The sequence below is a fragment of the Eurosta solidaginis genome, chromosome 2 (genome assembly GCF_040869045.1).
Source record: "Eurosta solidaginis isolate ZX-2024a chromosome 2, ASM4086904v1, whole genome shotgun sequence".
Lineage (NCBI taxonomy): Eukaryota > Metazoa > Arthropoda > Insecta > Diptera > Tephritidae > Eurosta > Eurosta solidaginis.
The window spans coordinates 14,258,541-14,281,694 of NC_090320.1; the positions used below are offsets into that span (position 1 = coordinate 14,258,541).

Sequence of the window (23,154 nt, forward strand, 5' to 3'; positions counted from 1 at the left end):
CCTAGAATGCGTTTGTACAATATGGGTATCAAACGAAAGATGTTAATGAGTATTTGAAAAGGGAGTGGGCCTTAGTTCTACGGGTGGACGCCTTTTCGAGATATCGCCATAAAGGTGGACCAGGGGTGACTCTAGACTTTGTATGTACGATATGGGTATCAAATGAAAGATATTAATGAGGGGTTTAAAAGGGAGTGGTGGTAGTTGTATATCCAAATATCGACCAAAATGTGGACCAGGCTGACCCAGAACATCATCTGTCGGATACCGCTAATTTATTTATTAAATATGTAATACCACGAACAGTATTCCTGCCAAGATTTCAAGGGTTTTTATTTCGCCCTGCAGAACTTTTTCATTTTGTTCTACTTAATATGGTAGGTGTCACACCCATTTTACAAAGTTTTTTTCTAAATTTATATTTTACGTCAATAAACCAATCCAATTACCATGTTTCATTCCTTTTTCGTATTTGGAATAGAATTATGGCGTTTTTTTCATATTTCGTAATTTTCGATATCGAAAAAGTGGGCGTGGTCATAGTCGGATTTCGGCCATTTTTTATACCAATACAAATTGAGCTCAGATAAGTATGTGAACTGAGTTTAGTAAAGATACATCGATTTTGCTCAAGTTATCGTGTTAATGGCCGAGCGGAAGGACAGACGGTCGACTGTGTATAAAAACTGGGCGTGGCTTCAACCGATTTCGCTCTTTTTCACAGAAATAAGTTACCGTCCTAGAATCTAAGCCCTTACCAAATTTCACAAGGATTGGTAAATTTTCGTTCGACTTATGGCATTAAAATTATCCTAGACAAATTAAATGAAAAAGGGCGGAGCCACGCCCATTTTGAAATTTTCTGTTATTTTTGCATTTTGTTGCACCATATCATTACTGGAGTTAAATCTTGACATAATTTACTTATATACTGTAAAGATATTAAATTTTTTGTTAAAATTTGACTTTAAAAAAATTTTTTTTTTAAAGTGGGCGTGGTCGTTCTCTGATTTTGCTAATTTTTATTACGCATACATATGGTGATAGGAGTAACGTTCCTGCCAAATTTCATCATAATATCTCCAACGACTGCGAAATTACAGTTTGCAAAACTTTTAAATTACGTTCTTTAAAAAGTGGGCGGCGCCACGCCCATTGTCCAAAATTTTACTAATTTTCTATTCTGCGTCATAAGCTCAACTCACCTACCAAGTTTCATCGCTATATCCGTCTTTGGTAATGAATTATCGCACTTTTTCGGTTTTTCGAAATTTTCGATATCGAAAAAGTGGGCGTGGTTATAGTCCTATATCGATCATTTTAAATAGCGATCTGAGATGCGTGCTCAGGAACCTACATACCAAATTTTATCAAGATACCTCAAAATTTACTCAAGTTATCGTGTTAACGGACAGACGGACGGACGGACGGACATGGCTCAATCGAATTTTTTTTCGATACTGATGATTTTGATATATGGAAGTCTATATCTATCTCGATTCCTTTATACCTGTACAACCAACCGTTATCCAATCAAAGTTAATATTCTCTGTGAGCTCTGCTCAACTGAGTATAGCAAGAGTTTTTTTTATTAGTCAGTTATTTCATCAACACTTAACGACAATGACGTAGAACAGGGCTATTTAAAATTGAAAGTGCACCTATCAGTATTGCCAGGTGATGACAAAACAAGAAGCTAGATTGGCAAAAAAAAAAAAGGTTAGAAAAAGCTAAATTTAGAAAAAAAAGAAGCTAAAAAATGGCCAGAAATTTTTTTGGTTAATTTATTAAATTTTTTTTTTATATTTTAGTTTACACATTTGTAAATAAAAACTTATAAACATAACTTAAACATAACTTCTTGTTTCAAAACATATCAGGCACATTTTCCTTAACTAGCATATGGAATTACTTTAAATGATTGCATATGTGTATATACATAAAAAAAATATTACATACTAATAATTTATATAAAATATTCCCCGTTTGAAGAATCAGAAGAGCTTAAGTCTGCGTATAAAGTTTGACTATTTACCATAAATATGAGATCATCGGTAATTTCAAAATCCGTACAACATTTAGATAAGCGTTTTAACGAGCATCTAATATTAAGCAGCGCATTAAGCATTTTAATTTTTAGTTTGTTCTTTAATTTAATTTTCAGAATTTTCATGCCACTAAAAATTCTTTCAACCTCCGCGTTACTGAGTGGTAATACTAAAAAACTAAATATGATTTCGACAAGTTCTAAAAAAGGAGGTTTGTTTAATGCATTTTTATGTTCTCGGATTTCCGACCAAAATTCCATGGTGGAGTGTACATTTTTCGATTGTATTGTTATGAGTTTTCGCCACTGCAGCTCTATTAATGTTATTTGATTTGAAGAATAACTACTTCTCTTTTTCAAAGTAAGAAAATACATCTGGCTTTGAAACTTTCAACGAATTTTCAGCAGAAAAAGAATTAATCTTTTGTAGAGAACTCATATTATTAGGTATTAGGTATTCACAGGAACTATTGAAATTATTTTATTTTAGAAATTATTAAAAATGCATTCGGAGTAAAAAAGGCTAGAAAAAAGTCACGAAGCTAAACCCAAAATTTCGAGGCCAAAGGCAAAAAAAAAGGCTAAATGTAGCCTCGAAAAGGCTAACCTGGCAACACTGGCACCTATATTAGTGAGAGCGCAATCGTCGCGATGATCGTGCGGGTGAATTAATTTTTCATTTAGTCGCTTACTAGCAAGCAACGAGCTAACAAGAAGCATATGTATCGCGCATAATTTTTCATACATATATTGATACCGATCAGCCAATACCAGTCACCGATGTTGCTACGCCAAGTGCCAAGCGACGACTAACTCAATTAACGACGAAAGAGCGAACCATATGCGTGTGAATTGAGAGAGCATAATTGTGCTATGAAATGAATAGCCCTGACGTAGAATATGGAAAGCTTACACATAGATGGTAAAAATTTGTATAGCCACCGCGCGAGCCATGGTATGCTGGCAGCGTGCTCCGCGTCCCATAACGTAGGTTCTGGGTTCAAGTCACGAGTAAAGCAACATTAAAAATTTTGAATACAGTTGTTTAGTAAGAAAAAAGTTGTACTAAGCGGGGTCGCATTTGCCAGTGATTTGGCAAACACTCCGAGTGTATTTCTGCCATGGGAAGCTTCTCAGTGAAAATCTCTACTCAACTTTACAGCCTCGAAGTCGAGGGAAATTGAATTAGTCGAATAAGGTCAAACAGAAAATGCAGTGGAGAGAGGAAATAAGAGAGTAGGAGAGTCCGACAGAGGATAGGCAGGTAGAAAGATAGAGAAATTCGGAACAATATCTGCCGGGTTTGATCATACAGCTGGGATTATTTCATGTCTGTCTAAATGTTTCCAGGGATAGTCAGAGCTGTTTAAAATAAAATTCTGATAAGCCTATTTTGTGTTTTTTGTTTTTCAGGTAAATGTATAAGCTGAGATTTGTTGCTGTTAAACCGCTTTATATTTTTACACCAACCACCTCTTTCTGCTCAATGAGCCTACTTTAGCGCTTGGTTTACATAGATAAATATTGGTTCCTGGGACCAAGACGGCGAATCTCTCGAAGCATGTGCCTATACGTCGAAATAAGATTGGGTGAGAGTTGTAAATGATCAACCAAACTGACTAACAATAAAAAAATCAATAAATAAATAATAGTTTAAAAAAACTAAAAAACACGCTTTTATAGCTAACCGAACTGAAAAAAAGAAAATAATTTTCAATTAAAAAGAGTTTATATAACAGTAGTAGAAGGTCAAACAATCATTTATAGTTAACCACCTCATAATAAAATTATAATAAAATTTAAGTTATTAACAGAATAATTTAATTCAGAGTAAAAAGCGTGGGGTGCATTTGACTACATTTCATATCTTTCCTCTCAGATAGTTGCCAATAGAATAATTGTAACATTCAATATCAAGCACCCCACGCTTTTTAATGTGAATAAAATTATTCTGTTAATAAATTAAATTATATAGTAATTTTATTTTGAGGTGATTAACTATAAATGATTGTTTGACTTTCTACTACTGTTATATAAACTCTTTTTAATTGAAAATTATTTTCTTTTTTTTAGTTCGGTTAGCTATAAAAGCGTATTTTTTAGTTTTTTTAAACTATTATTTATTTTTAATTATTTAGTTCAAGTAATTTTAAAAGTTTTAGTCGAGAGTGATTAAACCTCGAAACGCCAGCGGTCCATGGATGAATCAAACCCCACGGCACCGAAAAGGGCAAAGACGCAGGGAGGCATCGACGAGAGCAGCGAAGATGGCAGGATCCTGAAACAACAGTGGAAGTGGATCGAGGCCGCGCTCGCTACGGTGGCCGTTAAGGTTAAGAAAGACAACCCTGGTCCACCTCCATCTTACACCGTTGCAGGGTGGTTCCAGGGCAATGTCAAGCTATTTGCCTGTGACGACGCCAGGTAGGTAAACCTCTATAGGGCCGCCGTCACCCTGATAGGGGTGGTATATCCGGGCGCGCGCCTCAAGGTAGTGGAGGCGCGTGATATCCCCTCACGACCAAGGGCTAAAGCCTGGGTTCCAGTGACGCCAACGGACCCAGCTGACATCCTGGAGCTGCTCCAGGAGAACAACCCGCCACAGGTTTGGAAGTCAACCCGGATAAAACCGAGCTTCTTCTCTTCACGAGGAGGTACAAAGTACCAAATCTTACACCGCCAAGAATTGGGGTACATTCTTAGCGTTTAGCGATCAAGTCAAGTATTTGGGAGTCATTCTGGATAGGAAGCTATTATGGAGTGACCATATAGTGGAGCGATCCAAGAAGGCAGCAGCAGAGCTGTTCACCTGCAAGAGGGCAATTGGCACCTCCTGGGGATTCTCCCCTAAGGTGACCTACTGGATTTACACAGCCATTGTGCGCCCGATTCTTCTTTATGTTGCCTTGGTCTGGAGGCCTGCACTAGCTAAAAGTACCTATCCTAAAATGCTTCAAAAGGTGCAACGGAGTTCGGAGCTCTGCATTATCGGGGCTCTCGGCTCCACTCCAGATTCCGTTACATACATACACGGATACATAGATACATAGATAGATACAGGCCAAGCTAATAAAAGCGTGTTAAAAAGGGCTCCAGTATGCTCTTTGGTAGATGTGCTATGCATCCATTTTTATCATTAATAAAGGAATGCGTTGTTCGCATTATATGCAAGGTTTCAAATCTATGGCCATTTGGGGTGGTCATAAGTTCAATTGACCTTATGTCCGTTAACCTTATGTCAGCCCACCATCACATTATTGCATTTTCATCGAGCCTTGATACGTGTGCTAAGTTTCAATCAAACTTATGGCCATTCAAAGTGGTAATAAGGCCAATTGACCCTATGGCCGTTTACCTTATGTCACCACACCATCACAGTAACGCATTATCATCGAGCCTTGATACGTGTGCAAAGTTTCAACCAAACTTATGGCTATTCAAAGTGGTAATAAGGCCAATTGACCTTATGGCCGTATATCTACTACTAAAAGACCCGGCAGACGTTTTCCTGCCCTAAATTTGGCCAATCTGCATACATTTTAATAAGTCTTTTCCGTCTGACTCTGCCCTCCCCCCTCTTTACTTTTTCCTAATCCTTTTATTCACTCCTCCCTCCGTCTTTTTTGCTTCATCTATCTCCATCTTCGTCTCATTCTATCTCTTTCTCAATCTCCTTCTCTCTTTTCTCTTTTCTCTTCTCTCAATTTCTTCTCATTCTTCTGCATCCATTATTGCCTATCCCAGAAGATGATATGTATTTTATTCCAATCCCAGTCCCAGTCCCTTGAAGCCTTTAGCTCTTAAAGTAGGGCAGTAATTACGAAAAGTTTCTTATCTGAACAATCGGTTGTAGGGGATATATACTATATATACGACCGATCTCATAAATTTTTTCAGACAACAATATGTGTAATATACGAAAGTATATGGTGAAGTTTGAAGCTTCAATCTGTTAAATTGAGGAAGATATGACAAAAATCCTCTTTTTCTGAAAAATCGGTTGTATGGAGGATATATGCTATAGTGGTCCGATTCGGCCGGTTCCGACAAATGTCTAATCGGACACCCAAATACACCCGCTCACTAAATTTTATCAAGATATCTCAAAAATTGAGGGACTAGTTTGCATACAAACAGACAGACGGACATGGCTAAATCAACTTAGCTCTTCATCATGATTATTTCGGTATACTTAACGGTGGGTCTATCTATTTTCCTTTAAGGACTTACAATTTTGGGTTTCGTGACGAAATTAATATTCCATTTCATTTTCATGAAAAGTATAAAAATACTTACTTACTTACTTACCGTCTAAACGGTTATGGCCGTACAACAAGGCGCGTCAGTCGCTCCTTCGCTACGCCACCCGGCGCCAATTGGTCGCACCAAAGGAGTTTAAATCGTTTTCCACCTGGTCCTTCCAACGGAGTGGGGGCCGCCCTCTACCTCTGCTTCCATTGGCGGGTTTCGATAGAAACACTTTCTTGGCCGGAGCATCATCATTCATTCGCATAACATGGCCTAGCCAGCGCAGCCGCTGCGTTTTAATTCGCTGGACTATGTTGATGTCTGCGTATAGCTCGTACAGCTCATCATCAAATCTTCTTCGGTACTCACCATCGCCAACGCGTAGAGGTCCATAAATCTTTCGAAGAACTTTTCTCTCGAACACTCCCAAAGCCGCTTCATCTGCTGTTGTCATGGTCCATGCTTCTGCCCCATATAGCAGGACGGGTACGATAAGTGACTTGTAGAGTATGATTTTCATTCGCCGAGAGAGGACTTTACTTTTCAATTGCCTACCTAGTACAAAGTAGCATATATTGGCAAGATTGATTCTTCGCTGGATTTCAGTGCTGATGTTGTTGCTAGTGTTGATGCTGGTTCCCAAATAAACGAAGTCTTCTACTATTTCGAAATTATGGCTGCCAACAGTAGTGTGGTTGCCAGGGCGCGTATGCGCTGACTCTTTGCTCGATGACAGCAGGTACTTCGTTTTGTCCTCATTCACCATCAAACCCATCTTTACCGCTTCCTTATGCAGTTTGGAGTAAGCAGAACTAACAGCGCGGGTGTTTAGGCCGATGATATCAATGTCATCAGCATATGCCAGTAATTGCACGCTTTTATAGTATATTGTTCCAGTGCGGTTAAGTTCTGCAGCTAGTATAATTTTTTCCAGCATCAAATTAAAGAAATCGCAAGATGGGAGGTCACCCTGTCTGAAACCTCGTTTAGTTTCGAACGGCTCGGAGAGGTCCTTCCCAATTCTGACTGAGCTGATGGTGTTGCTCAACGTCATTTTGCACAGCCGTATAAGTTTTGCGTGGAAACCAAATTCAGACATAGCGGCATATAGGCAGCTCCTTTTCGTGCTGTGGAAGGCGGCTTTAAAGTCGACGAAGAGGTGATGTGTGTCGATTCTCTTTTCACGGGTTTTTTCCAGATTTACCAGGTCTGAAGCCGCACTGATAGGGTCCAATCAGCCGGTTCACGGCGTGCCTAAATCTTTCGCACAATACACTTGAAAGGACCTTATATGCGATATTATGAAGGCTGATTCCACGATAGTTGGTGCATTTTGCAGTATCCCCCTTCTTGTGGACTGGGCAAAGAACACTTAGATTCCAACCGTCGGGCATGCACTCGTATTCCCATATTTTGCTAAGAAGCTGCTGCATGCGCCTTACCAACTCCACGCCGCCGTACTTGAATAGCTCCGCAGGCAATCCATCAGCGCCCACGGCCTTGTTGTTTTTCAATCTGGTTATTGCTATTCTAACTTCGTCATAAACTGGCGGGGGGACATATATTCCATCATCATCGATTGCGGGATCGGGTTCTTCATCTCTGCGCGGTGAATTGCTGCCTCCATTTAGGAGAGCAGAGAAGTATTCCCTCCATAATCTAAGCACTCTCTGGACATCAGTTACAAGGTCGCCGTTTTCATTCCTACAGGAGTTTGCCCCGGTCTTAAAACCTTCCGTCTGTCGCCGTATTTTTTGGTAGAATTTTCGGGCGTTATTCCTGGTGGCTAGCAGCTCAAGCTCCTCGCACTCCCGCCTTTCTGCTTCTGCTTTTTTCTTCCTGAAAAGGCGTCTCGCTTCCCTTTTCAACTCACGATAGCGTTCACACACTCCTCTTGTCGCGCTCGCTTTTAACGTAGCCCTGTAGGCAGCGTCTTTTCTTTCGGTTGCAACGCGGCATTCTTCATCGAACCAGTTGTTTTTTCGTGGCTGCCGTTAACCAATTTTTTCCTCGGCGGAAGTACGAAGTGCTTTGGAGATATGCTCCCGCTGCTCCAGTATTCCTTCAGGATGAGTTGTGCTCTCAGAGAGCAGGTGTGAGAGTCGAGTTGCGAAATCATTGGCAGTCTGTTGTGACTGAAGCTTTCCGACGTCTAGCTTTCCTTGTGTTTTTTGTTCCTTGTTTTAGCCGCGTTGAGGCGGGTGCGTATTTTGGCTGCAACGAGATAATGGTCCGAGTCGATGTTAGGTCCTCGGATCGTGCGCACATCTAAAACACTGGAGGCATGCCGTCCGTCTATCACATCGTGATCGATCTGATTGCGAGTATTTCGATCAGGAGACAGCCATGTAGCTTGATGTATCTTTTTATGCATGAACCTCGTGCTGGATATGACCATGTTTCGAGCACCGGCAAAGTCAATCAGCCTCAGTCCGTTAGGAGAAGTTTCATTGTGTAGGCTGAACTTTCCGACTGTAGGGCCAAAAACACCTTCTTTGCCCACCCTGGCGTTAAAGTCGCCAAGCACGACTTTTATATCATGACAGGGGCAGCGCTTGTATGTGCGTTCTAATTGTTCATAAAATGTGTCTTTCACCTCATCGTCTTTCCCCTCTGTCGACGCATGTGCGCAGGTGAATGATATATTAAAAAATTTTGCTTTTATTCGGATAGCGGCGAGATGCTCGTCCACAGGCGTGGACGCCAGCATTTGGCGACAAAGTCTCTCTCCCACCACGAACCCGACGCCAAAACTGCGCTTATTCGTATGGCCACTCCAATAGATGTCACAATTTTTGATCTTCTTTCTTCCTTGCTTCGTCCAACGCATTTCTTGGATGGCGGTGATGTCAGATTTTGCTTTGACGAGGACATCAACCAGCCGGGCATCTGCACCAATCCCATTTAGAGAGCAGACGTTCCAGGTGCATGCCCTCAATTCATTGTCCTTCAAACGTTTGCCATGGTCGTCATCAATAGAGAGTGTATTTATCCGAGGCTTGTTGTTATATTTCATTGAAGTATGGTTTTACGTGACGGGTCCCAAGCCCAGCGCACAACCCGCTCAGCGGGGGTGAAAATATTACTTGCACGTTTATATAGCGAGCCGTTTGCTCCAAGACAGACGCCCGCTTTCAGCCGCACCTAGAGGTGTACAGACGCTACCGATGAGATCTCCCCCGGCTAGCCCTTAAACCGATTATGTCAGAGTGGCCTAGCCAGGTTGTCGCCTTCTCACATTAGCTCACCCAGAGGATACTTGATCGCAAGCGACCGGCAGTAGTGAAGTGCTTGAACCGCATGCAAAATAATCGCTCTGGCCATTCCCAGGTGAATGGCGGTCAGAAGCTTTCCCCACTTTCGTGGACTTCTACACACGGCTCCACCCTCCATATAAATAAATAAAAATACAACATTGCTAAATTAAAAACAAAAAAATGCGATTACAAACCGATTTTTTTCGATAACAAATCGATTACTTTTTTATGAAATATCGATACGTTTTAGATAGGAAGTCGGTAAATAAAATATACAAAAGCTCTAATTAACAAAATAATTATTTAAAATTTTTTTTTACTTTCTCGAAATTAAAAAAAAAAACAAATACACATATAAGAAAATCCATAACAAATTAAGTTTCGGATTCTTAAAAAATGAATGAAATGTAAAAGCAAAAAAATTGTGTACTTAACTTAAAAAATATAAGACTTCAGACTTTATTTTTTTTTTTTTTAGATATTTTCTAATTAATTTTTGCTAAATTTCCAATAAAAAAAGACAACGTTGCTAAATTAAGAACAAAAAGAAAATCCGATTACATATCAATTTTTTCTCAATAACAAATCGATTAGTTTTTTTTATTAAATATCGATACATTTTAGATAAAAAATCGATAACTTTTCTATAATAAAAAGACAACTTCTCTATTAAAAATCGTTCTTGATGACATATCGTTAACTTTTCGATAGCAAATCGATAAATTTGTTTCTAAATTAATAACAGGCCAATAAAAAATTGGCAACGCTCCGCCAAAAAATCGAAAACTTTACGATAAATTTTGATAGCCTATCCATAACTTTTATATGAATCGGCGATAATCGTTCGATAGCTTTATAACTTTCTGATAAGGTATCGGTAACTTTTCGATGGTTCGTCGATAACAAATCGATAAGTCAACAGTAGCCTTTGCTATCGATAGCAAATTCATAACATTTGGAAAAAGAATGAAAACTTGTCTATAACTCGTCAATCTATAACAAGCGATAACTCGTGGATAAGAAATCGATATCGCTCTCATAACGCGTCTATAACAAACTGATAACTCATTGATAACACACCGCTAATACTTCGATAATAAATTGATATCACGCCGTACGGTCAGGGTCTTTAAAAATTCTTGTAAATGAAAAAAAGAAAATTGGCTCATTTTTCCAAAAGAAATCACAGAAAAGCAGAAACATATAAGTATATATTCCAAAATCAAAATTATGCACTTTAAATCTGTAAATTCAAAACATTCGTAGCAGCCCTTGTAAGCAGAACAGATCAGCAGGGCGGAAGGCGAGTAATTTAGTTGCAACGCAATTTCAATAAATTTACTCAAATTTTATTGCACATTCATTTTTAATTTTTTTTTATTATAATAGATTTTTTTATATTTTACAAAATTTCGGTAAAGTAAGTATGCGTTCAGCACAGAAGGCGTAGACACGCTTGATTGTATTTGAAGAAACTTAAAATACATGGTACAATAATTCCAAAACTTGTTGTAATTGTTCAAGCAAATTGCAGTTACAAATGTACATGTGCTTGTGTGTGTGTGCGTATAGATATTTGTAGTGTTACGTAGTGCTGTTTGGGAAACTTAACTAAATTGCCGTATCGAGAACGAGTACTCACTCGTACTAGTTTTGCTAAACGAACTATTGAAACACAAGGCAAACAGCTCGAGTTACAAGTAGTTAAAACTTTAAATATTTGAGCAGAGACAATGGCAGCAAATATACACTACTGACACACGCACACGCACACACACACACACACACACACTCACACACACACACACATACGAATACAGCGCGAGGATTGCTTGCAGAGCAGCAAGAGCAATTGCTCGGTAGATTGGATTGGAAAGCACAATTGCAGCCTTAGAGCTATTAGTTGTACTTGAAAGTTCGAGTGGAGGTCGGTTTGTCGGTTCGTTGGTTTGATGACTGCTTTTCTCGTATTTAGACGTTTGGCGAAAAGCATTGAAGCATTGATACAACGAACTGAAAGCCAGAAAAGGGTAGTCAGGGGCCAAAAATGAAAATAGAGTTTTCAAATTTGCTGTATTGCCATAATAAATTTCACTCAAAGCATTCTGCATTCACTCAATATGGGTTTTGTTGTGGATTTTGAGGTGCGATTTGTACTTGGCAAAATCAGGATGAATTGCTTGCAGTTGTTGCATGCATTTCTACGGTTGGTTGATGATGTTACACCCGGTAGTGCCAACACACAGGATGTTTGTAACATTTTGATATGAAATAAATTTGCCTACGCTATTGGGGAAGCCAGAGCGTAAGGTTGATACAAGCGTAAGAAAGTATTTGGAAGTGAGATGCTATATGGGAGAATAGACGACATACATATGTATTGTGGCGAATATTGACATCACTAGGTTGCTAGTAAATTATCACAGCACAACAAATACAGTATGCAGCGAAACTTGTGTACAGAAACAGCAGCTCGAAGTGAAGAGATATCTCACACACACACATGTAGTTATCAGCTGAAGTTGTTACTCACACATACACACGCTTATAGCTCAATTACCAAGCAGGAGATACAACAGTTCTAAAAGGCGAAACGTCTAGACCTTAGTAGAAATAAAAGGACGAGGTAAGAGAGAGTACAAAAGCAGCGCAAGTTGAGGAATGGCTAATCAGTTTTGATTTAAACACGCTATTGATTGTGATGTATAATTGTGAAGTACTACTCCCAAAGTAATCTAAATAAAGACAAGTTTGCAATACTGAATATTGGAGTGACTTATTCAGCAGTTTACCGATTCGAACGTTAGCAGAAGGTGCAATAATAAGTAGGATCCCACTTAATTCGTTACAGTATGTATAATCTAAGTTTGGACGTAATGTTTAGGATTGGTATGTTGTAGAATACAGACTGTAAGCGTAAGTCTAGTCAATGTACATGGTAGTTTTAATAAGACCAAAATCAGACAGCAAATTAAGGCAAGGCAAGGCGTTATATCAATTTTTGTCGGTTTGTTGTAGGTGTGTTATCGACGAGAAAAAGGCTAGTTGTTGATTTTCTATCGAAGTGATATACATTTCTATCGACACGTTAATGAGACACCGGCTTTAGGCGAATAGTTATCGAGAAGTTATAGATTTACTATAAAACACAATTTAAATTATTTATCGAAAAGGTATGGCAATTTTATCAAGCAGCTACCGATTTATCGAAGTTATCGATTTTTTATTAAAAAGTTTCCAATCCCTTATCGAGTTATCTGCGAATTATCACTGAACAGTTATCTATACGTTATCACAAAGTTATCGATTTCCCGTAAAAACGTTATCGATTTGGTATCGTAAAGTTATTGAAGAGTTATTATTTTGCTATCGATAAAAAGCCGACAATAAGTTCAAGATTTATTATTTCTGTGGTTTAACTTAAAAAAGGGCTTATCTCAGAGTTCCCAGGTCTAAAAAACATGAAGGTCTGACTAAGTAGTTTACCGCTGTTCACATTGAATTTCTGGAACGCTTGCTTGATCTGTCCAAAAAATCTGATTTAGCCCGGCTTTAAAGTAAATACAATTTTCACCAGAACACAAACAACCTACTATGGTTTGGCAGGAAGGTGTTTTGGAAACTTAATCTAGAGGACATGCTTAGGAAAGCGTCTTTGAAAAACTGTTCCTAGATAGCGGGTTGGTGAATTTGTTTGTGGATTCATCGATACGAGAAAGTAAATTTGAGATCATTGAGCGTGTGAAAGGGAAGCAAATATAAGTCTACTCACTTAAGGTGACCAGTGCTCTAACTGTAAATATATCTATTATTTACCCAATTTTTACGAGCATTATATAAGCTCTCACTACAACGACTAAGTGACAGTTGGGCGCAAACTTGTGACTGCGAATGCTTTCAAAGATCTATTATCTTAAAGCCGATCGACATTATGTTAACCGATCTCGTCATCTTATACAGTCATTTCCTTAGTGGCACTTGTTTACAGGGTGAATGGTAAATGGTGTAAGCTGAATTCGTATATAGGATGTTTATTGCTTGAAAAACAACCGATTTTAAATTTACTACTTGCTCTGCTGTATATCAGTAGCTGCGCTCACACGACATGTTGGTGATGGCTGAATAGATTTCCGACGCTTTTAGACACCTCGGAGTAAGAGCGATGTTTGCTGATAAATGATTAACAAGCATGGGGTGGGTAGCAGCTATTGAACAGCATGATGGCAACGATCCAGATAGGGTACAAAAAGCTCGTTTAGAACTATGACACCGAAAAGGTAGCCATTAAACAATACTGGGTATACAATATTTGAACCCACGCATATAAAAACTTACTTATACTTCTTCTATTACATTCGCCGCTGCATTGTTGTTGTCACTACCAGCAATGAGGCATGAAACAGTTTAGCAGTTGGCAGCAACCAGCAGCATTCAAATGGTATTATATATTTTAGAGTATTTATACTTGTAAATTTATGCGGCTACAGGTGATATGCTAAGAGGAAAGGATCAAGAACGAAGGCAAGCGAATAAAGAGGGCAAGTGCAAGAAGCAATGCAATATAGATGCACAAATGGGTGAACACACTTGACGAGTGTCGGTGACATTGGTAAAGGTGTTGAATATTGTGCTACGGTGATGAAGTTTGCTAGCGAAAAATGAAAATATAAAAACAAAAAACCCAACTTACTTGTTGAGATGTTGAAAGGGTTTCTGTGTTGCGGAAAATTACTTGGTTGATTGTCTTTGACAACATCGAGCGTTTGACTTGATGATATAGATGCAGGTGCTGGTGAAGGAAGTGGAAAAGGAAATTTGTAGGTGTAAGGATTTAAATAATATTTATAAATTTATATTAATCCCTTGAAAATGGTCGATCTAAGTGTGTACCTGATATGGTTGTGTCTCAAAGTGAGTGGTTAGAGCTGCGCGACCTTATTGAATAGCGTCTACTGTGGCTGAGTTTATGTGAATATAGTGTTTTAAGTGGATATATGAAGTATTATTAGATTATTTCAAAATTTCTGCTTTAAATTTAGAAAAAGCAGTCCTGTAAAATATAAGATGTGGTTCAATGTGGGTTCAAGTTTATATAAATGTTTGCATCAGAATGATATGGGCGTCAGCTCTGCATCCAGACCAGCATGCCTAGAGTACAGGACGGTCGCTATAAACTGCTTTATATTAGTTGACCACAGTAATTCAAAGTACGTTTGAGTGCAGAAATGTAATGATATGTGCCTTTCTGGATGCAAAAAGACAATACGGGCCACTATATTATGAATCGTGCGCTTAAGCGTAGAGAGGTTTAACGGCGAACCCGCAATCAAGGATTTCAGAAACGTCAATAGGAATAGCACAGTAAGACCACAGAATCCCCAGCGGGTTAGGGGGTCAGAATATTCCCGCGGTAGGTATGCCTGTCGTAAAAGGCGACTAAAATACCAGATTCAAGGGCTGTGTAGCGCAACCCTTCAGGTTGCCAGCCCAATATATAGCTTCTCCAAACCCAATTGTCAACCTCACCTATCTGCGGCGTAGCCCTGGTTCACTAACAGACGATGCTCTGGCGACCCCAAGCTCCTCATGGAACTTGGGGTGGGAAGGGATGGGATGGCCTGAAGGTTTAATGTGGCCACATAAATCGTTCCCGAGATGGTCGCGCTAGCACCTTAATGGTGCTGTGGTACCGGAGCGTACCGGATCTGTATACGGCAAAGGACCATTGCATCGATAACACTCCCCAAAGCCTTCGGGGAGCAACTTTATCGATACAACAACAACAACAACAACCACAGAATCCTGTCCCGAAGAGGAAGCTATCTCACCTCTACTTTCGAGGCGAACTTTTGAGTAAAAGATGATATGGAAAGGAAAACTTTATAACACCGTATTAAAGGCCAGAAGAGAAATTAGGGGCAGGTGCATTGAAAAAAAATCTTGCGAGGGATGTACACGATGATAAGTCTTACATTATCGTTACATATGTAGCGCTTTTGTTTGTAAATCTAGAGCAGGTGTGCACACGCAATGCACTTCTGGATCCGTATGGCTCCCAAAAACATCACTTTGGCTCCGGCTGATTGCTTTAACCATCCACCCTTTTGTGCACAGTGGCTAAATTGATGGCGTTCTCTTAAAGTATGCAAGAACAATTGAGGATGTTGTCTTAATTAAGATATTGCCTTAAGCGCATTCCGACTCCCACTAAATATACCGGTGCTCTCAGTTACCTCAGCAAAGAACCCCACTATATTGCCTTCTCGTATTTCAACAGTTGTGTACCATATATGTAAGTGTGTGGGTTTAGTGGAGATCTTCAAATCTGGAAGCTTCGTATGTGGCTATGCCTCCAAACTTCATTTGAAAAAAAAAATAAAAAATTTGAATACATTAAGATGAGTGAATTCCGCTCTTTTAGTCATTAAATTTTGCGTCAATGCATTGATCTACCAGTGCTGAAGCCTTCTTTACTATGGTCTACTATTTTAGGTCAAAATGTATCCTACCTGATGGCTCATTTCATTTTAATTGATTTGTGTTATCCTACATGTACTGGACACACGCAACATGTGGTAGATTTGTGGTAAAAACATATATATGTACATGGCAACCTTCATACACGGCATACATCTAAAACTCTCAAACCAATGAGTAAATTTATGAAAATGTTTTTCCTTTTCTATTTTGCACATGCATACATCCTAAGTTATGAAGCTTACATATGCGCATATGTATAAGATAAGTTTGTACTTTTGTATATATTATTGCTCATATGCCAATGATCTGTTTTTAGGAACATTTTTTGTTCAAAACAAGCTCCCTTCAAGCGATGAACTACTAAAAGTGGGATATAAATCTGTGTGGTTTAGTATAGTGGTGTCTTAGGGTGCTGAAGGATCGACGCCATCACTGGCGTTTCTCGTGACACTCATGGCTTGATTTTGGGCACTGCCGATTTCCATCTAAGAACATTCGAAGCTCCATTATCACTTAGAAACGAGACATCATCAAATGGAATGAAGCCGTGAGAGCTGTATGCTGTATGAGAGAATAGGGGATGTAAGTGTAGGGTAAGAGAAAGCGCTATGTGAGAGTTGTATAATATATGAGCGATTTCAGAATGTAAGTGAAGAGCGAATGGAAGCGTAATGGTGGTGAAAGGCTAGGAAAGGCAATGACAAAGAAAAATTGTGCATAGGAAGGGAAAAGTAGAAACCAAAACCAATACCGGAAACGTAACCCAACGAAGTGTTATCGAATTGCTATTGAAGTTTCTACACTTTTCTACGCTATCGACAAGTAATTGGGTTGTTATCGACCGGTTATTTATGTCGATTCGACTAGCTACTGGTTTGCTGTTAATTTGCAGTCGGGGTTTATCGGTTTGCTGTCGGTATATACGTGTCCTCGATTTTTCATCGGAAAAATCGGTTTGACAACTTCATTTTATCGATTTGTTATCGATACACAGCGATTGTTTTCGAAAATTTTTAATTGGTTATCGAAAAGTAATGCTGTTGCGAACTTTTTATTATCGGCTTGTTATTAATGAATTATCGGTTCGTTATTGGCGTGTTATCGATTCTGTATAGAAGTTAAACGATTTGTTATCAAAAATGTATTTATTTACTATAGAAATATTACTGGCGTGTTCTCAATTTGTATAGCTAACTTATCGGGTTGTTATCGAAATTTTATAAGTTTATTACCGAAAACAACCATTTCGTAGCCTCCTCGAGTTGTAATAAAACAGATATCGATAACACTTCAAAAAAGATCACTAACTTATTCCTCTCAAAGTCCGGACAATATTCTTAAAAGTTTCTATACGAATCACGAAGAAAGCTTCTGCTGTGTGTAGTGTAGTTGTGCTAGCTAGCTGTGTGTGTGCTCCCCTTACTCGTTGGTTCAATCTTCTCTTTGGAAGATTGCCGTAGCACTCATTTTTTGAGCTATTTTCTTCCTCTTTCATCTTAGCGAAGAGGGGTTCGCTACTCTTATGACTACACGACACTCGTTTACTACTGGAAGTGATTGTTGTTGTAGCGATAAGGGCATTCCCCGAAGGCTTTGGGGAGTGTTATCGATGTTGACGGTCCTTTGCCGGATGCAGATCTGATACGTTTCGGCAACAAAGCACCATAAAGGTACTAGCCCGACCATCTCGGGAACGATTAATACTACATTAAACCTTCTAGGCCATCCAGCCCTCTCTACCCCCTAGTTCCATCAGGGTTCACTAGAGATTCGGCTGTTAATGAAACAGTATTCGCCCCGGGTAGGTGAGGTTGACAATTGGGTAGGAGAAGCTATATAATACGCTGGCAACCCCTTGAATCAATTTGGTATTTTAGTCACCTCTTACGACAGGCATACCTACCGCGGGTATATTCTAAGCCCCCTAACCCGATGGGGCCGAAATGATGTCCTAATGTAAATATTCTATAGCTATAAATTTTTCCTGCATGGCGTATTTACATTAAATCATACATACATACATATGCTTATCACTGACAAAAAATTTCAGCACGATGTGTTACAGAATTTTAGGCGTTTTAAACATATTTATCAGATCAGGCGATTTGCAGGCTTCATACTTTGATTGGCTTAACTACAAAAAAAAAGTTTATAATGTTTACCCCCAAGTAGCTATACATACATATATATGGGGTATTCCATCCCATTTCGAACAATTTTGAACCCGACCCCTTTAGAATTGGCTGAAAGTTTTTCTTCTTTTTCTAGCTTACGAAAGACGTTTTTCAGAAGTTTTTCAAATTTTTTCATCCAACTCAAAAAAAGATATGAATTTTAAAAAAAACACCGTTTTTGTTTTCAAAATGCTATAACTTTTGCAAAAATTTACCGTTTGGGATCTTTTTTTTTAAATTTGTTTTTAAATGTACTTTTCGGAAAAAATTCAAAAAAAATTTTAAAGTTTTTTTTGTAATTTTTCAGTTTTTCGAGATTTTTCGAATTTCGCCCTTTTTTTTCTCTCATAAAAAACTTCAATCAATTCTGCAATCATCCCCACTAATCCCGGAGTGGGCCCATATTTTGTTTTTTTATTTAATTGAAAAAAAAAAAAAAAACTTTAACTTTTTTTTTGTATTTTTTCCGAAAAGTACATTTAAAAACAAATTTTATTAAAAAAAAAGATCCCAAACGGTCAATTTTTTAAAAAGTTATAGCATTTTGAAAACAAAAACGGTGTTTTTTTAAAAATTCATATCTTTTTTTGAGTTGGATGAAAAAATTTGAAAAACTTCTGAATAACGTCTTTCGTAAGCTAGAAAAAGAAGAAAAACTTTCAGCCAATGCTAAAGGGGTCGGGTTCAAAATTGGCCGAAATGGGATGGAATACCCCATACAAACTCTCATTATAGTAGTAGGGCATTAATAGAGCTAGTTTATGTATTGGCTTTCAAAACAAGTGACTGAATTGCCATAATAATCCTCATTATTGGCATTTTGGTTCTTTATTTGTTTTCACTCTTATGAGCTTCAGCTGTCAGTGAGTTTCGTGCTAAGAGCTATTGTTATTGCGCTTGTATGTATTGTTTTTAGCTGCATTATAAGTACATTTGTATGTGTGTTGCATATGATTATTGTCTGTTTTTGGATTACCTTGTGGTAAGTTGGTGCTTTCTACAAAAGCTTAAATCTCATTGGAATGTGCAAACATATTCATACCCTTTGTGCTGGAAATTATTATCGTGTTCGACAAAGTCAGTCGGTAAGTAGGTCGATTTTCTATTTTAAATCAGTATTTGTACTTCGTTGCATAAATGAGTTTTCATTAGGAGATAACAAGTGCATATATACGCATGTATGTTCATACGTAAGTACGAAGTACGATTTGTAAGTTATTGCCTCAATTACCTTTATTCCTGTATAAGCTTAAGTGAATAGGACAGTGCCTTTGAGTTGATCAAATTGATACTTTTTGCTAGCACAAGAACATGAGGTACTTCTTTAAGCTCTCCCCTTTTGCTTTTTCAAATTGGTCTTATTGGTTTCAGTTATTTGCAAAACAAAATTATTTGAAGTCCTTAAACTGTGTCAGTTCGTGCTTGCTGCTACTGTTGTACTATATAACACTGTTCAGTAACAGAGTGAATGTGGTAAAAAATGCAACGGTCATATCAAGAGGTAGTAACCGTCGTGTGGGAAAAGAAGGGATATACATTAAATAAGTCTGAGTGCAATCAAAAAAATAGGAAAAAGAACTAAAATGTGTCAGACTAACAAGAGGACTAATACAACTTGAATGCTTTCTTGAGGCGAATAAGAAAAAATAAAACACAATAAGTAACAAGAATGCAAATTGAACGAAGTATCGCAGTGAATATTGAAATCGTAACGCAGTATCAAGAAGAGTAAATTAATGTAATTGAGAATTGTAAATCACTTTTTAAATTACACAATTAATCGGTTAGTTCAATATTTTGATTAATCATAAAGTAAGTTTAATCGATTATCAGTTTTGTGATTACTTGAGGAATCTATGCTTTGATCAACCAAAGCTTAAATGATATGATTATCAGGATATGTTGCATATTTCATAATGACCCAAATGAAAAACTGTTAATTGAACTGTTTAAAAATTACTCATGTAAAGATCGAGCATGATAAATGACGATTTAGTTAATCAAATAAACGGTTAGTTGAACAATTGATTACTCAACTTAATCTTTTAGTTGAATAAAAGCGCAAACCTTATTTTTAATACATGCTTTAGATGAAAAACATACCGAATGCATTGTTTAGGGGAATAAGAAAATTTTTAACGCAATAAATAATAATATTGAAATTTGAACGCAGCCTCCCAGTGAATTTTGAAATCGCAATGCCGTATTAAGAAGAGTGATTGAGTGTAATTGCAGTGTTTATCTGAATTAAAGAATACTAAGAAACGTGTGTACAAATAACGGTATTTGAATGCGGTCTTCAAGCGAGTCTAAAATGCTGTAATGGAATTTCAATGCAGTTTACATAGAAATATTGAAGTTACAATACAATCTTGAAAGGAATAGCTGAATATGAATGTAGTACTTAAGTGATTAAAAGTCACAATGAGGTCTAAAAAAAAATGATGAGATTTGGCTAAGTATTTAAGAGAATAAAACAATATTAATCTAAACTGATTACGCAACTAGAACGTAAATAATTTAAATACAGTCTTAAGAAGAATTATTGAATGAGAATGCAGTTCTCAATGCTTTCCAAAGACACAGCGGAATTTGAATGCAGAATTTAAGTAAATAAAGAAATTTAAATGAATGAAAAATTCAAAAGCAGTCTAAAGAAGAATAATAGAACTGGATTGTAGTATCTAAAAAAAAAACAAGGATGACATTATTTCAAGAATAATAACAGAATTTGAATGCACTCTCTACGTAAATAATTGCAAGGCAGTCTTAAATTCAACAAAGAAATTTGAAATACGTCTTCAAGTGAGCAATAAGATCAAAAAACTTTGATTAGTTAATCAAAATGCAAAGAAATTGAGTAATCGCGTTTTTGATTAATCCCATTATTGCGCCAATTCTTGAACAATAGATTATCAACTTACTGGAATAATCCAATTAAGGCACATACTTAGTAAATTGTAAAGTGGATACGGCATTTTATTGAAAAAAAAAACAAGATCTTTTTGAAAATCTTTTTGTGAAGGAGCTTGGTAATCCAGCCGACCATAATTTAAGATGCGGCGAAGTTAGTCAGCTCCCACTTATGATAAAATTAAAGACTTGGTTCTGAAATTTCCATCGGATCAAAAGAATCCTTTCTTGATATTCTTCAGTAAAAGCACGAGTCCTGTTCCATGTCCCCACTCATCTGTCGTTGCGCAGAAGAACACGATGTTTAAAGGTGCAACCTCTTTACCCTAAATCTAGCGCCCCGACAGACTATTTCAATGTCCCGAGTGGGAGAAGTACCACCGTCCGTCGGGTTGAAGTCAGAAAAAGTCTTAAGCTATTTGGCTCGGTGAAAAAGTCTCTATTCACGATTAATTTAAAACTGTGACTCCACTCGCGTCGGAGCGGAGGAGTGCGGTAAAACAACTAAAATTTCTTTATGTAATAGCTCAGGGTAAGTATATCGCTTCGTTGACAAGGCTGAAGAGATTTTGTAACCGGGTTCACATTCAAATTAAGACAATACAAACCTCTGTTCTCACATGAGCAAGCATTGATGAAATTTGTCAGTAATTATGACATTCGCCTACAACAGGATAACAAGTCCAGTGTGTGAAGGGTTGGAAAGCTTTATGTCATAAAGTTAATACATTTATGTTACATGTTTGATATTACGTTTTACTGCTAACTGAATTGTAAGGTAGGCAATTGATGTCTCTTTGGTTATATTTAAGCTTATGTAGCTGCAAGTACATGATGATTTATGTGGAGCTGCAAGTTCATAATTAACTTATGGTTTACATGACTTTGAATTAAATTATAATTGGGTTTGGGGATTCCTTGAATAAAATTAAAATAAAATGGCCAATAAGAAATTAAGAGGTTAAACTAGAATTAAGCTATGAAACATTGTTCAGAACTTACAACATTTTCATAAAACTTTACAGAACACTTTCAAAAAGACAAATATCGCTGCATCTCAATAGAATGAAAGAGATCGATTAACCAGCTAAAAAGGGCCCATCCTTTGAAGGTTGCCCGTAGACGTCTCAGTCAGATTAGGCGAAATTAAGAGAAGGCGAGAGGTGCACATGATGGACCACGCGGAAAAAAGGCGTGGAGGGGCTGTAAAATGTCGAAGATTTAGACTTTAGATGGTGGATAATGTGAGAGCGTGATTGTACATTGGGGTAGGAGTTCGAGTGAGAGCATGGATAGGATTGAAAGTGGGAATGAGAGCGAGATTTGGAGTTGATCTGTAAATAATGGTACTATGTTTGTTGTTTTAACTGAAAACTGCTCTGAAGGCTGGGGAGTATTACGTATATGGGAAGCCCTCTTCCTGCTATATTCATATATAACTCTGCGGACGCAGTTGGAATGTAAGTACTGTCCACTGAATCTTTCCCACCATTTATTGTTTGTAAAGGTACAGCAACCAGCGCCTAAAGAGGCTCTTAACTACTAACTACGTCACGATTCCTCTATTTTTCTCTTGCCTATTTTAGCGCTGGATAAGACTTTTCACAACCTCTCCGATATGCGAGAGCATTCTATGTGAGTTTTTCACGAAGTTATTTTTGCTTTGCCAATGTGGCGCCTGTAAATCTTCAACTGAAACCTATATTTATCCCAACAGCCTTCGCATTCTAAAAAAGTTCCTAGCCAAAGGTCCCCAAACTGCTTTCCAAGAATCGCTAGCTCTTTACTCTTTGCTTTGGCACTATGTCTCTTCGAAGGGTAGGCTTTATTATAGGCTTTTTTTTAACTTTTGGTTATGTTATTGTACTCCATCAATTTGTCCACGGTAGCAACATCCATGGTAATCCCAGTTTGCTATGCAATAATGCGTTCCAGGTTTTGTGAAAAGTTTTTTCCCTTCCATATATGCATGGTCTGAGAAATATGACTCATGCTCCATCGACGATTATAAACTCATACGCTGGAAACTTGCGCC

At 37.9% G+C, this 23,154-nt stretch overlaps 1 long non-coding RNA gene across 1 annotated transcript in view; it reads left to right on the forward strand.

Moving 5' to 3' along the window:
• The window catches only part of LOC137239337 (uncharacterized), a 222,814-nt gene that overhangs the window by 158,598 nt on the left and 41,062 nt on the right, over window positions 1–23,154 (forward strand). The window lies entirely within an intron of this gene.